At 39.7% G+C, this 16,690-nt stretch overlaps 1 protein-coding gene and 1 pseudogene across 2 annotated transcripts in view; one reads left to right on the forward strand and one right to left on the reverse strand.

Moving 5' to 3' along the window:
* Positions 1 to 16,690, forward strand: part of abcc3 (ATP-binding cassette, sub-family C (CFTR/MRP), member 3) — a 94,699-nt gene that overhangs the window by 2,765 nt on the left and 75,244 nt on the right. The window lies entirely within an intron of this gene.
* On the reverse strand, positions 3,026 to 4,937 carry LOC138241251 (piggyBac transposable element-derived protein 4-like; annotated as a pseudogene).

The raw sequence follows: 16,690 nt of genomic DNA on the forward strand, positions 1-16,690 counted from the left end.
GAAAAACCTTGTTCAAGGGTACAAGAGATGTGCTATAACCAGGATTTGAATCTGCAATCCTCCGGATAAAAGTTTATTGCCCTCACCATTCCTCAACATTGGTGCCTATATTAATATTTCTTAATATGATATTTATAACTTTTATATTCTTATAATGATAAGAGTTCAGAAGGAAAAAAACCTCCAGAGACAGAAAAGGCTTTTCTACATGCTTATAGACAATGTTTAGGTATGTGCAACAACTTGTTATAAATAAACTTTTTATTCCGTCTTAATACAATTAATAGCAATGTCTTAAAATCTTTGTGCAAATGTGTTTGTCTCTAATGCAGGGTATCAAGGTGTCTGATAATTGTTGAGTGATCCTGTGGGTACAGTGAAAGGAAAGCCATGAAGTAGTTCTAGCAAAAATGGCAAATTAATTAAGGCTTTGAAAAAAGCAGGATGATGAATAACACACAGTGATCGGGAAATGTAGTGGGTGGACAGTGAGTCTGACAATGTGCTTTTGTCTAAATTGCATAAAGTTCAAACAGCAACTGATGTGTGGCTGACATATGGTGTTTACCTGGTGTTACCACAGGGGATAAAAGGGTACAGCAGACAGATGTCACTTTGCTTTCCCACCTGCTTTGTATGATAAAAAGAAGGCCTCTTCCTGGACCCTAGCCTCTGTCTGCCGGTAGATGCTGATGTTGGGGATGTTTCACAGGGTCTTCACTAGTCCACTATCATTGACCCTTTCACTGGGCTGAAAAGCAGCAGGAGTTCAGCTGTGCGGTGGGCCTTTTCCTCGAGTTTGCTTAATTATTGCTCAATAAGGCCTGGCAGTGCCAAGCCTGTTTAGCTCAGTCTTCCAGTGGGCACAAAGACTTTTCTACAGCTACTCGTAATCAAAGTTAGTACTAATTATAAGCTAATGAGGAACAATTAGGTTAGCATGGAGACACAGTGGTTAGCATTGCGGCCTCAGCGTAAAGACCATAATTCTGGACCTGGGGCGCTGTGTGCGTGAAGTCTGTATGTTCTCCCCGTGTTCATGTGGGTTTCCTCTGGGTAATCTGGTTCCCTCCCACATTCCAAAGACATGCTGTTAGGTTAAGTGGCCTCATGGGAAAATGGGCCCTGATGTGAGTGTATGTGAGTGGATGAATAACTGCCCTGTAATGGACTGGTTAACCACTGTACCTGCAAGTGGTACCGCACTGCAGCACCGTGACACTTTTACTGCACAGGTAAGATGGTGAAAACCTGTTTTTTTACTGTTTATGCACCTCACAGATCCCCCACTTAACATCCCTCTATTGTCACCAGGCCTTATCTAATATGAGGAAACTCAGGTGAAGATGCGGAGAACCTATAAAATCCAAGCAGGCAGCACCTGAATAGAAACCCACGCTCTGAGGCAGCAATGTTAACTACTGCGGCACTGTGCTGCCCTTATATATTGCACTCTGTCCAGGTTGTTATGAAACGGTGACTAAGAGGTGACCTGTAAGACCTGCTGTGGGCCACCAGTGGACTAAATCATGATTCCAAACCTCATAGCTAGCTGGTGAAGACAACCCTAGCGTGCAGGAATGGAGTCATGCTTCCAGCAGTGGATGGCAGTATAAAAGTGATCACATTGCAGTGATTCAGAGTGGGAATGTAGCCCGAGATGTTTAACATAGCATCCCTGAAGGTTTCTTTATCTGTCTCAGAAACTCTGTCAAGTTTCAAGATGTACAGTATATCTTGGATTACAGAGTGATATGGAAATTGATAAATGCATTCACATGGAGGATAAGCAGGTAATGGAGTAATGAATTAGCAATGTTATTTCTCTTTTATTACAGTAATGCATTAAAAAAAACTGATTGTGCATTTACATGCCACGGTGATTACCGTAACATGTACCTCAGTTCAATGCTTGATGCCACAATTACCATATCCTGGTGAATGTGGTGCTGATAGTTTCAAAATTCAGCCTGGTTACCAGTTACCAGTAAAAGGAATGAAGCAATTCTCTCAGCTTGACATGAGGATTGCTTCAGTCCCTGTCTGGGTGTTTCTGATATTATGGATGAATAACCTTTTGTGCACCCGCTGGAGAGACCTATCTGTTCCCTGTAAACAAATTATGCTGCTGGTATTAGTCACGACCGCTGTAACATTGTTTAGTTCTCTCTACGGTTTACTCTATCCCATCCCATTTCTCTTGGCAGGAAATGCACGGAATGTGCCTACAGTCTGACTGAGTTAAATACTGTGTGATTCAATTTTTTTGGAGTGCTTGTCGATTAGAGCTGGTACTGCCATTTTTCCTGCTGCAGGGGTCATGCGAGGTAACAGTTAGCAAATCTGTGAGCCGATCTCAGACTGCCAGAGCCCCAGTTTAAGACCCCGCTGTATTAATGGAATTACACTGCCTGTCTGAACAGTACATGCTGTCTGCGTGCTTTATCTATTTTGTCTTAATGTGTAAAGCGGAAAACCTAACACAGTGTTTTATAATGTCTCTGTCTCTTTTGAAAAATAAAAAGATTTCTGTGAAGGAGTAATTTTCTGTGCTCTGTCTGCAGAACATTTTCATCTCCGAAATGTACTGTAAGGCCTTTTTTTTTCAAATCAGTTGGAACCCCTTTGATTTTTCGCTTGTATTGTGTTGAAAAATAGTAACATCCATTATGCTGTGGGTCAAATTGACCTTATGGTTTAAATCTATTCAGAACAGTCAAATAAAAAAAAATCTCACCTGGCCATCCAGTAAGAAAAATACAAGAGAAGTTCTATTTCAAATGCTGAATTTAATAACTGACAATTAAACACATTTCCTTTGTATGAACAGTCCGATTTTGTTAAAAAGTGCAGATTCAGGTGATCTCAGCCTTGATCCCTTGAACCCTTTTAAAATGATCTCTTTACTTTATTTCACTCGCTTTATTAACCTTGTGTGTGTGTGCTGGTTACTGATGTACTTCTTGCATTTGGCAAGTGGCTCTGGGCGGAGGTTGGAAAGATCTGGCATTTTGCATGTTCTTTTTTACTGCCAGGGAATTGAGGTAGAGGCCAGATCACCAGAGGCCAGTGGGCTGTACATTTCTGTCACCTTATCAGGGCTGTCACCCCTTCCTTTGGTGAAATTGTAGTCCAGGATGATTTTTGGTTTCTTATCCTGTCTTGTCTCAGAGAGGCTTCTTTGTGCTTAATACACAGACATTCTTGTTTGTCTTGGGGCAGTATGACATGAAAGTAGTACTTTCTGAGAAAGCGAGTTTTGAGTAATTTACAGCTATGCTCTGCAGCTTCAGAAGTTCATTAGGGAGCTCTGGCATGTTTCCTTTCACTGTTCACAGCCTAGTCAGGTTCTTCTTTTGTAGCTCAGTTCTAAGTTGGTAGCACACGAAGAGCTATCACATGTTAATATTATGGCCTTGCAGCTCCTCACTCGTATCCAGCACCACATGCAACCCCTGATTCTTCTCAGGTGCTCCTCTAGCTCGGCTTCCAGTATAAACTTGCATATTCCATGCATAAATAGATTTCTCATCACATGGTGCCCCAAAGTTGGTGCTATACCTTGCTGGCGTGTTGGGCATGAACTGCCTGAAAGGACAGTGTTCTCTGAATGGAACAATGCGTTCATCCACTGTAACCTGAGGACCAGCATTGTACACGAGGCAGGATCTCCATCCATTTTGATTTGCAGCCGTGTCACAGTGGCTGTTTCTGATTGCAGCCAGCTTGTCTCTTTCATGTCAAGCAGGCCTAGTGTCACGGTTATTGAAACGAATCACCCTAGAGATGATATGAAATGAGTCCAGTGATGTGGTTGCTGGAAAAATTGCTCTTCCACTCTCTGCATTCCACAGACTAGCAGTTGCTTCTGCTTTTGGTTTGCAAACTCCAGCTAATATCTACAAACCTATGTTTGCATGTAAGTCGGCCTAATCACGTGACTTCTGTTTCTCTTGAAATGCATGCCTCCTATCCAAGTGGGTCATCTCACTATTGCTTAAGATATAAGAGTTCAAATGCTGATTGTACATCATGGATTCGATTGGCTGCAAATCCTGTAGGTCCTGGTGCCATTTTGATTATATTGGAAGCTGACTGCCTGCCTTGGGTTTGTTATGGTGATATAGACCATTCTGTTTTCACATCTTTAAATTTCTATATCCTGTCTCTTGAGGATAGTTGTGTTGTCCCATTGTTTTCATTTGATGAAGCCTTGGCAGATACCTCCTCTGAAACCTCATCAGAAGGAAAGACACAATCAGGATCACCAGAATCATCAATGTCTTCTGTCTCTGAAATGTCCTATGTCTGTAAATACTCATTCTCTATGTTACTATCATTACTTATGCAGAACCAGGGAGGAGCTCATTTTTGTCTCTGTTAGACATGTACTGATTCAGCAATAAATCAGGGAAGCTCTTTTGCCAAATGCTTCCAGGAGCACAGGCTGTGGACCAGAATTAACTCCAACACCATCTTTGTGTACAAAGTCTGCACAGTCATTCCAAAATGGATAAAAGAGTTAGAACACTCCATATGTATTCATGACACTAAATGGAAAAAAAAAACATTCAATTATAGTGAGAAACAGATTACATAGTAATGCTGTCAAGTTAAAAACTAAAATGAGTCAAATTGACCTGCAACTGAATAGGAGGGTTAAACATGTTTCCTGGCTAGCAGTGAAGTGTGTGTGTACCATTAATGTTTGCAGCACTGGTTTAATAATTGCCTTTGAATTGAGAATAACAGAAACATCACTCTACAAAACCATGGTTACAGATCCTTTGTGTCACGCAAGGAGGTGTCCTAATGTTTAACTTATTTCACTAAAAATCTGGCAATTTGGAGGAGAGCTTGTATTTGGCTGTTGTATTTTTCATGATTGATTTATGTCTTGTCTCACAGCTTTGGCTCTTTGGACAAATGGCGGACATGCTCCTAATACTTGCTCACCTTGTGATTTTCACATTCTGCATGTTCCATGGGGCTTTATGGGACGTTTAACATGTGCTGGAGGAGTAGTGTATCCCTCTGTGACCTCTCTCTGTAGGTGCCTGGGAATCGCTGAAGATGCCTATTCTGGCCGAAGTGCTAGCTGAATAATCCCAAGATGACCCCTGGCAGGCCTCCACCAGTTGTGCCAGGGGAATTCTATTAGTCACATGGCCCCTAAATGTGACTTTTTAACCTTTCTAACTAAAATGCTTTTCTAGTCATCACAGTATTCTCACCCTGAACACTCATGTGGTCTCCCACTACTGTATATTCGCTTCTGTTATGAAAGGGTGCCCGTTTGTAGTGCTGCATTCCTACAACTACTAGGCTTTTCATTTTGTGATGGCTGCAGATCAAGAGAAAGTGACGTTGCAGTTAGCTGTCTTAATAAATGGTGCGGTGGTTTATTATTTAATATGTGGTTTCCATGAGTTTTTCCATGGTAGTATGACAGTATTTTGTCTTTGCACTTCAAGGCTTACCATTTCTTTTGAATATCCTGCTTCAAATGTGAACATATGAGGAGAGTGGCTATACCCATCAGACAGGGAAGACATGATGTAGGATTAATTGTTGGATTAGGATTTGGTTTGAAATTTAATTATTCACAGCTGCATGCTGAGATGCTCTAGAATTAAGTCGATCTTAATAATTTGCTGTGATGTTTTTTGCTGGCGGGTCTAAGTGCAGCTAAAATTACTTTCTTGAGACTGGACAGATGCTGAAATACCCTTTGATTGCAATTGGTTTTATTTATTTTCTAATTTAATTTATGTGCTCTAATGGAAAGAAGTACAGCTAGATTGCATGTTGTGAAAAGTGGGTCCAAATAGAATTTCTTATGTTGCCAAAATAACCCTCCTCTTTCTTAGTTTTATTGTAAACTTCCTTCCTTTGCTTTATGTCTTAAAAATTATTGGACTTTTTTACCCACTTAAAGTAAATGGAACCCCCTAGTATAGCAGTAAAACAGTAATGAAATTAAAAGGTAAATTGAGAAATAGCATCTGACCACACTGTCATTGCATTAGTAGATGTACTTGTCTTGCACTAAAAAATCTAGCCATGCATTTTTTGCACAAACTATTTCTGCAAATGAATACAAGAATGTGAGGTATCGAACCATCTCCACCCAGCCACATCAAGCACATTTTTTTAGTGGCTGTTACATCTGCCTGTAATGGACAGCTGTCAGTTGACATTGTGCCAGGAGAATTTCTGAGGTAATTCAGGAATTATCACTGAGTAGGAGAAGGCTTGTGCTCTGTAGCATGGTCACATCTGAAAACACATTAATCACCAATATCTGAAAGGACTCCAATATAGGACATTCCCAAAATACTGTATATGTAGGTACTGTATGTACTAGGTACACCTTCACCTTACCTGTGAAGTGTCAAGTTTAAAACAGACTGGCTGTTGTGTTAGACTTGTAGAGGACCAAGCCCTGTCCTAGACTGCATCTCAATCACAACCACCTTCCAGCCTCTCTAGTTCTTAATCCCATATAACAAATGCGAAGGGGCTTTTAGGGATTTTACGTGAGTGAATAACTCAAGTAGAGACGTCTAGACCCCTTGCAGTGAGAGGTGGCATGATTAGATCAGCCACTGTTTGTGAGGTTAGGGTAGTGTCCCATAACAGTGTGAAGACAATAAGGCTGGAGTGGAACTGATGCATAAAAAATACGAAAACTCATGGCAGGAGTGTCTTTCCCTCAGATAAAGGAAATTATTTTACAGGAGAGTCACTAGAAAGTATTCCTGGTCGTCCAGGTTGAGTATAAAATGGATTGAGAATCAGTTATTAGAGAATAAAGGTCATCGGGCCAAGGAACTAGACCTGTTGTAGTGACAGTTGAAATGAGTAGATCAAAAGCTGGGTGGGAGTGTACAGATTGGCACTCATGACACCAAGGGCAAGACCCCAAGTTTGAGAACCATAAAACAGGAAGACCAGGGTGGGTGAGCAGGTTTCTTTCATTTCCTGAAACAGGGGCACTTGCTTCTCATCGAGGATGAAAGATTAAATACTTAAAATACCTCTTAATAACTATGCATCATGGGTTTCGGCAAACAGCGCATTCATAGTTAAAGATTGAGACTAAACTTTTATTATTATTCAGTGTTATGGCTAATTATTGTGTACATGCCAGAAAATAAAACTACAGAAGAAAAAGGTTGTGGAACACCTGTTCTGAGGCTATCATTTATATATGAATATATCATTGATTAGGGCTGGTGCCTGTCTAAAATCGCATAATTTTTCTGTTCTTTTATATAATTAATTTTTAATACTGAAAGTATGCTGTGTGCAAGCGAGAAATATCTGCTTTGTTAGCTAGTGTAACTTTCTTCAGTTGTTTAGACTTTGAGGTCCAGCCTTAGTGGAGTAATATTTGCCTGTTTTAACGACATTGGATTGTGTCCATTATCACTGTCTGAGATAGAGGAGCAGTCAGCTTTGATTTCTGAAGACCCTACCTAATGTTTTATGTCCTACTTTACGTAAATGAATGCCTAAAACCTGAAACCAAGAATTATGTATTGCATTATGGCTTGAATATTAGCAGGAAACTTGCTGTGTTTTGTCTGCTTTGTCTTGATGAGCAGTTACAGAACTCATCTTTCAGGCAACATGCACTGTCCATTGCAAGGGAATGTGACCTGCTCAGAAATGTCAGGACGCTATGGAATGGTTTGATAATGATTAACTAACACAAATTGTTGACAATTAATTCCGATGAAAAATGTACAGTGTCATTTTCTTTGTACCTGACAACTTCGAGGCAGCTGAAGCAGACATCTCTTTCGAACTCACATTGAAGATTTTTTTCACACTTTAACAGGTTCTGTAATACAAAACCTTATATGGGTAGAACAATAAATATGTAAAATAACAAGTCCTGCACTCAATAATGAATTGCATTTGACCAACTTGATGGTTGTCTTATTTGCTCATTTAAAGAATGGAAAACCATTTCAACAGCTTTTGGGAAAACCACAGGGTTAGGTTTCACATTGTTTTCTGAAGAGAATTGTTCTAATAGTCATTAGAGGAATTTTATCTCTGTAATGTCATTTCTTTCTGCTTGTTTTTAAGTGGTATGTGAACTAAACCATCACAGTCAGAGGAAAAGCAATGCAAAGCCAATTTAGAGCGATTTCAGCTGATTAATATGGTTCTTCACATGGGATCACATGGAAACTCTCAGAACCCTCCAGTGAAGATGGGGATTTTTAAGATGTAAAAAATGCTTCTTATAAGAAGCATGTAGTGACAGGAAGAAATTCTTTAAGATTAAAATAAAATCTGTTTTTCTTCACAAAGGTAGGGGGAGGAAAGAGTGGGTGATTGATAGTTGTGCAACAACACAGTGGGATTTCTCATTTCCTATGGATGACAAAGCATTCTTATTGAAAACAACAAAAACCAATAACCCACTTTGTGCCTTTGTGATGTTAAACTGAAATGAACTACAGAATTAGGTACTTAATGTCACCTTTAGTCTTAGTCACTTAAGATTTGGCTTAGTTTAGTCGGGTTTCTACCTGAAAGCAGCTCCTAGGGTTATTTATAAGGCATTAAGGGATTGAATTCCATGTCTTTCTTGAGAACAGGATGGACCGGCTTTGACAGAACAGCCACACATATTGGCAGACTCTGCAGGTATGCTTTTCGTACTAAGACATGTTTCAGAGCCCCGGGGTCCTGACTAATTGGTCATTAAAGATCACTTCGTGGATAACATAAAGTGGAATTTTTCCACTTTTCCTCCTCTGTGGAGGAGTAGGGGTGTTAACCCTGGAGTCCTGGCTGAATTACACTTTGGATGTGTACAGTCAGGCCTTTCCTGTTTATTCAGTGTGGAGAACAACCCATTCACCACTCATGTACTGTGTACTGGAGCTGCTGGCACATAATAGCTACTCTGCAATACCCAGGTGGGGCTGCACTCTAGTGATTCATAAAGTGTGTCCCCTGCTGTATGTGAAGTGCTTTGGGGTGTAAACAGCTCTATAAATATAATTGCATTCATTATTTTCCCTTCTTGTAGCTTGTGTAGCTTTTGTGGTAGACCATTGCACTAGTAATGCAAAGCCTTGGTGTACATTATGGCCTTTTTTTCATTAAGGAAACTGACCTTCATATTGCAAAAGGCTTGAATTTAATTTCTAAATAAAAGTGCTTTTTGGGTTTTATTGGAAAAGTGAAATGTATTACGAATACACCACATGGCGGATCTCCACTAGTGAGAGGTTTCTGTTGCTGCTTTGCTGTTTCACAACACTGGGAAAATAAATTGGATGAAATCTTGTAACATTTTGGCTGTCAGCTGAAGGAGAAGGTCTTGAAGATGAGCAGCTTCTAATTGGGCTCCAACACTGAGTTCAGGAACGGTGGCTGTTCTCTTACTGAACTAAACAAGCGCTTGTGTTTCCCAGAATAGTGCAGTGTGAATCACTACTGCAGTGCCCTATTTAACACTGACAAACTCTTTAGCACTTTTTTTATTTAAACAATATAAGCCATGTGGATTTTACTCGCTTAAAATGGAATTGTGTTTGTCCAAGCTAGTATAATTAGAGGGGATTTGAAACCCTCATTGGATTTTCCAGGTGGAAAAGATAAAATTGACTTAATGATGAATTGCATTTATTCAAACTAAGTAAACCTCAGTGAGGTTAATCCAGGAGGTCTCGTTAATGTGTAAAAGAAGTTGTACTTGGTGCATAGAATTTCATCCATTCATTTTTATACATGTACTTTCAACAAGTCCTTAACAGTATGATATGTGGTGTATACAGTACACTAGTGTGTAGTTGGTTACCTGGTTACCTGTATTTTCTATACAAAAATCTTTTAATATAGAAAACCTAGGATCCATAAGGAGTTCATAAGCAGTCTCAATCTAGACTTGAAGTAGGAAGATCTGAATATACTTAATCATATTTATTTCGGCCCTGGCTTCAGTTCTGGGCCTGGGATGCTGTCTGCGTGAGGTTTGTATGTTCTTTCTGTGTTTGCAGGGGATTTCCTCTGGGTGCTCCAGTTTACTCCCACAGCCCTAAAACATGCTGGCAGGTCAACTGGATTCTGGGAAAATTGCCCCTAGGTGTGAGCGTGTCTGTGTTTGTGTCTGTGTGTGCCCTGTAACGGACTGGTATCCCATCCAGGTGTGTCCTGTCCTTTTCCCATTGCTTCCCCCATGACTCTGTATTGGAAGAAGCAGTTAAAAAACGGATGGATAATTTTACATTTCCTACATCAGAATTGACTGATGAGCAAAGTATAAAATGCATGAAACAGTAAGAGATCTCATTATTACTTTTCCCTCGTAATAAGAAGTTAGCCTGATAGTAAGTCTTAATAATTTGTACTGAGTCTTTACCAGTTGAATGGAGATTTTAATGAAAGTTCAGAAGGGGTGACAGCAGCCAAGTTTCTCTTCACCTCTGCTACTCTTAACTTGTGATCTTCCATGACATAGCTTCCCAGAATTCTACAACAATCTCAGTGAGAGCCTCCATTTTCCTCACAATCATTTTCTGTTGCGTTCCTGCTCCACCCCATGTCCACGTTCAGATCTGTCCCTTGGATAATTCTTTACCCTGAATGAGAGTCCTTGCCTCTTTATCCTCTGGCGAAGAGTCCAGGGGGTTTGCCCTGTGACAAACGTGTTAAAGCCAACATTCTTTATGTCTAAGTTTTAAGTAAACATTCATAACACACTAACACACTAAAAAGAATGTGACAGGAATCTGTGAAACTCAGGTTTGAGATGTTGCAAGTGGCACACAGTGTTAACCCTGAGAAGGAAAAGTGTGAAATTAATAAGTGTTACTATAATCTTGAATACATAATTTAACATTTCAACAGACATAAAATTCAAATCTAAGAGATTAGACAGTGTTGCCAAGAGTGGAATAGTGGGTGAGGTTGTCCTTGCGATGCTTCATGCAGAAGATCTCAGCTGCTCAGTTCAGTCTGACCTGAGGTGCCTCACCCTTGTTTTCCAGGGTTGGTAAAACTGGATTGCCATTACCTTTGCATGGAAAGTGCAGTAGCTGTTAGTGCCTCAATCTAAGAAATTGTTCAAATGTTTGGTTATTTCCCTAAACCTGTCTGAGTAGCTCGTGAGCACTGTTAAATAAACTTACACAGGGCTCCCCTGAAATGCACATACCCACTTTTTTATTTTTAACAGTGAGTAATGCCCCTGACCCCTTCAGCAGTCAGTGTTTAGTCCTATTAAGAGATTTTTTCCAAAACTAGTTTAGTCACATTCCAAACTGTTCTTTGTGGATTGAATCTCAGCAGTACATTTCTTTTCTGTGAAAGTGCCCAAACCCGTTCTTTTATTTCAGCATTCTGACATCAGCCTGTGTTTTACTGACCAAAGGTCAGTGTCTGAAGAGTTTGATGGTTTTGGGTGGTGTATTTTAGATGCTTCGTTCATTCATTTTAATCTCAAAGAGGCTAACCTCTTTGTTTTTTTTGTCATGTCTTTTTCACGGTGATCTAATGCTGTTGCAAATCCATTATTTCGCACTAATCTCTGCCCCTAATCTTCATCATTATCTGCACAATGTCAATGGCTTTTCTGTGTTAAAAATGTCTGATTATTCTAAGGTGTTGTCTTGAAGCTGTAGTGATGAACTCACCTGTCATTCCTCTCTGAAAATTGGCTCCTTTAACAGCCCTAGTGTTTCTGTGATACCTTTCATAGAGTGGGCTTTCCTCGTTTTTTAGTCATGTTTTGTTGCGAAATTCTTAATGATTTTTATAAGTCAAATCTGGTTTTAATTAGTAAACAGACTAATGATCAATAAGTCGAAAGCATTAGCTTTAGACTGTTGTTGTACTTCGTTCAGTGTGGATATAAACAGGATCTTCTATTCTCTCCATAAGCAATAGGACTTTCTAAACAAAGATTATTCTGAATACCTCAAATTCCTGTTTGCAAACTTGTGAGTATGGTATCAGCCTTTGTTAGTTCTCCTTTAGATATGATATTGGTTATTCTTATGTTTTATGTTATAAATGTTTGGTTAATTGTTGTTTTGGCAATACTAATCCATTGTTCATGCCATTACATTTGAGTAGAGTAGGATCCATCTGTATCTGGTGGATTTATTGAGTGAATTATGTCATCCACAGGGTGGAAGCTAATAAAAACTGGTGTTTGTCAGAAGCATTCTCTGGTTAGAAGAGCAGACCCCTTTATCAAATTGTGCCTACAACACATTTCATGTTATCTGCACTGTCCCTGTCTCCTTGGAAACTGGCCTTGTCAGTTCCCAGAAGCTAAGACAGACCAACATTAAGAAACAAATACCTCATACCTCTGTTAGTGGTCTGTCAGGTTTCACATTGACAGAAGCCATGAAATGCCATTTTTGTTTTTAGCATCCTGCTGGTGTTGTGTTTCAGATATGTTATTAAATTCAGCTCCTTAGATTTGCCAAAGAGGTTGGCATGGTGACACAGAAGTTAACTGGGTTCAGTTCCTGGGGTGCTATCTGCGTGGAGATCGTATGTTTTCTCTGTGTTTGTCTCTTCCTCAGGGCACTCCAGTTTCTTCCTACAGACCAAAGACATGCTTAATTGGCTTCTGTAAAACTAGCCCTGATGTGAGTGTGTGTGTTAGTATTAGTGCAATGCACTGGCATCCAATCTAGTGTGTATTCAATCTTACACCCTTTGCTTGTTTCCCTGCGACTCTGTTCTGAATAAAGCAGATTGGAAAATGAATGAATGGATGGACCTGGATAAGGTTTACATTCTTGAGAGGAAAATTATGGGACCTTGTACAGTATCTTTGTTTTAATCTTATTCAGTTTAATTGGTCATATTCCTCTCCTGGTTTTGCTTGTGGCTTTTATAGTAAGTCTGACCTATGCTGCAAATCACATTTCACATAGAACAGCCACATACTGACTGAATTCACATTACTTAGATCTGTTTTATGTTACCACTTTAATATTTATTCCATTTATCTACAGACTAAAATCTTTTCATTGGGCAAGGAGAATATTGTTGTTAATACATCTTTATAAGGATGCTGTGAAACAGGAGGGCGGGGAAGCAATTCTGAAATGTATTGCTTATCTGTTGCAGTGCTTTTGAATTGGAGAGACAAACCCAGAAAGCTATATTTGCACAAATAATCTAAAAATGGCAAGTCGCATGTCATGGAAACAGGAATCAGTAAACAGGTAGTACTTCTAAACACTGCATCTATGACTCACCTCAGATTTTAGGATTTGTTAGTACAGTGTTTGATTTCTCGAAAGTCCAACATAAAATACAAGTGTAAAATGTATGTATATCATTTCCACACCCTGAGATGTACAGCATTTTATGGGTAAATAACTGTAGAGATGTTCTGAGGTCTACAAAATACAAACTGTAAAAACGTTAAATCTGTAACAGGTGTGTAATGATTACATTTAATGTTAATTTTCCCCTTACATTTTGCTTTAAGTGTTCCTGGAACTTAAGATATGGGTAGTAACCATGGGCTTGGGGATAGTTAATGTTAAGGGTGACCAAACTGAACCAAGTAACTATAAACTGACCTCCATTAACTGTAGTGCTTGTGGTGGGGAAAAAAAGTGCTTGGTAAAAACAACATCTCAGAAGACCTTTCCTTGGTAATGGACCTTAAAGATGGAAAACTGCTTTTCTTTGTCGTGGTTTTATCTTTATAAATTGGGAGAAAGCAATTCCTGTACTTTGAGAAAGGCTCAAAATTAGTCCACGGAGCATCAGAATAATTAGACGGGAAATAAGCTTAAGACTCTTTTTTTTTTAATCTCAACTCAAAAATAATTACATTTTTAGCAGGGTTAGATAGCAAGCCAGTATTATGCCAGTTCAGTGTTATGGGTTATAAATGAATGTTTTTTTAATCTAACATGATTCAAATTGTAATTGGTGATTATTAGGGAAGTTATTTAGCTCTGTGAATCTTTAAAAGTTCAAAGACTCTGTAAGCAAAATAAAGAAATGAGACATACCAGTACAGTGTTTTTCTCACTGTGAGCCCCATAATGACCACAGCTGAGTGAACATTAATTGGAAAATGGATGCATCTCTTATTGGCCAAATGGCAAGCATTCACAGGATTAAATTCAGGAGTATCGTTTGTAGTCTGCTGTCGACAAAGAAGCCCCTCTAAGCCATCCCAGTACAGCACCTACTGTAGGTAAAAAATCCCCCTAATTACGTAATTGACTTAAACAAGAGTCAGCCACGTGAAGAGCTAGCTGCTGAAGACAGGGTCCTCCTTTTTTGTGCATGGCTCTTAATGGAGTTTTAAATGAAGGTTTGGGAGGAGGTCACACTATTCTTGATTTGTAAAAATCGCATCTCTTTAACTTCTGCGTGTGCTTCTTATCTCACGCCCCGCCCCACAATCTAATAGCCATTACCTCAGAGTTAAACCAATAAAACATTAATCCAAGTCAGCCCTTGACTTTACATTAATTAGGGTTTGTCTGAGCTACTGAAAAGGTAGGAGCAGAGTAGGAGTTAATGACTACCTACTCAGCCCTTTGGACAGTCCTTAATCTCACACCAAGCAGTACATCGGGAGCATTGACTCATTCCAGGCCCTGACCTGCAGCTACCATTACGGTTGCTTCCATTTACTCTCCAGACTACAGATCTGGAGTTTGATCTTAGAAATTCTTACACTTGGACTGCAGCCACACCAACCAACACTCTAGACACGATTTACAACTGTTTTGAATAGATGTGCAGTATGTGCTTATTTTGCACTGCTTTAAACCAGATTTACTAACACATGTCCAAAGCTTAAAAATTGCCTTTCCAGACAAAAGGATACTTGTAGAGGAAAGTGGTTACAATATCTGAATTATTTTTAGGATTTCTTGAATTATAGGTTCTCAGACCATATTTGATAGCTACCTGCTGAACTTCAGCATATTAATAGTGGTGCTAAAGTACAGTCCCACAGGTCTATGTCAGCATGTGCAGGAACAGGTAAAGGTTTATTACATGCTGAAGGGAAAGGAAAAGAGACACAACGTTATGGACTAAACCTTTACCTATTTCCTAATTAATGATATGTTTGTGACCTCTAGGTTGAATTTTGACTGCGTCCATTCAGGCTGAGCGCAGCTAGGGCACACATCATTGAACAGCAAGTAATATTGGACGGCCAAATAAAACTTAGCTCAGTGAGAGAAGAAATAGCAACTGACTAATGGCAAACACCCTAAAACAGGTGCACAAATTTGCTAGCAGTGTTTTCCCTGGTTTCTCCACAGGTGGGGAGTTTGTTTCTCTGCCAGACTGGGGGCAGTGACTTGGGAGGGCTAGTTGTTCATGCAAGTGGGAGAGACGAGTGCTCTCTGTCATGCCCAGAGCTGCAGGCCTCCTGCAGAGAACAACATGCCACAGAGCCTTGCACCCACACTGCTACGGACCTGAACAAAGCAACACAAAAGGGAAACACTTTGTAATAACATAATAAATGTTTTTACTGCATGATGTATTTGGGCTCTGTGATTGATGTCCCTCTTTAGCACAGCTCCTTCTGGTTTGAAGGGTTGCTCCTAGGTAAACCAAAACGATTTTCTCTTTAACCTCTCTCTCATACAACTAAAAGAAAACTCACAGAGCTCTGCAACATACATTTTCTCTTTTTTTCTATATTCATATACTGTAGTTTCGGTGTGGCTATGTTATGGATTTATTTCTTCTTTATTTTCATATTTTTAAGTTTTTTCCCTTGCTTGGGACTTTGCCACCTTGAACCTAAAAGGGCATCAAAAAAGCACCTGGATCCTGAGAAGTGTGTGTTTATTACTGTAAGCTTATGAAGGAATTAATAAAATCAGCAGCTGTTTAGAAATCTCCTGTCCCTCCGGTCAGAAATAAGCAGAACCGAAAATAATAATAATAATAATAATAATAATAATAATTGCTTACACTTATATAGCGCTTTTTTGGACACTCCACTCAAAGCACTTTACAGGTAATGGGGACTGCCCTCAACCACCACCAATGTGCAGCCCCACCTGGATGATGTGACGGCAGCCATAGTGCGCCAGAACGCTCACCACACATCCGCTATCAGTGGGGAGGAGAGCAGAGTAATGTAGCCAATTCATAGATGGGGATTATTAGGAGGCCATGATTGGTAAGGGCCAATGGGAAATTTGGCCAGGACACCGGGGTTATACCCCTACTCTTTTCGAGAAACGCCCTGGGATTTTTAATGATAAGTGAGCACCCCCTGCTGGCCCCACTAACACCTCTTCCAGCAGCAACCTTAGTTGCTTACATTTGGTAGGTTTCAGTCTGGCTTTTTGGATTTTGGTTTGGATTTTGAATGTTAACATGCACTGAACTGACAGAAAAAGTAACTTTGCAGAAAAAAAGAACTAAAGATGAATAGCAAAGATTTGAGCCAGTAGCAATTTCATAGTAGTTGTTTACAGTGTGTCATTTAAAAATTACTTAGACTGCCCATGCTACTCTCTGTTATTCTGGTATGGGCTGATTAAACCCAGAAGTTGTTAGCTCTGTGTGAGCATTTACACTTACACTTATCATTCATTAGAAATTAAGTGATACACATTTGCAGGAATAGAGCTGCTGAAGAGTCTGAACAGTGGGTGCTAACGTGCAGATACATGAGTGTGAAATGAAAATTTGC

The sequence above is a fragment of the Lepisosteus oculatus genome, chromosome 9 (genome assembly GCF_040954835.1).
Source record: "Lepisosteus oculatus isolate fLepOcu1 chromosome 9, fLepOcu1.hap2, whole genome shotgun sequence".
NCBI classification, from domain to species: Eukaryota; Metazoa; Chordata; class Actinopteri; order Semionotiformes; family Lepisosteidae; genus Lepisosteus; species Lepisosteus oculatus.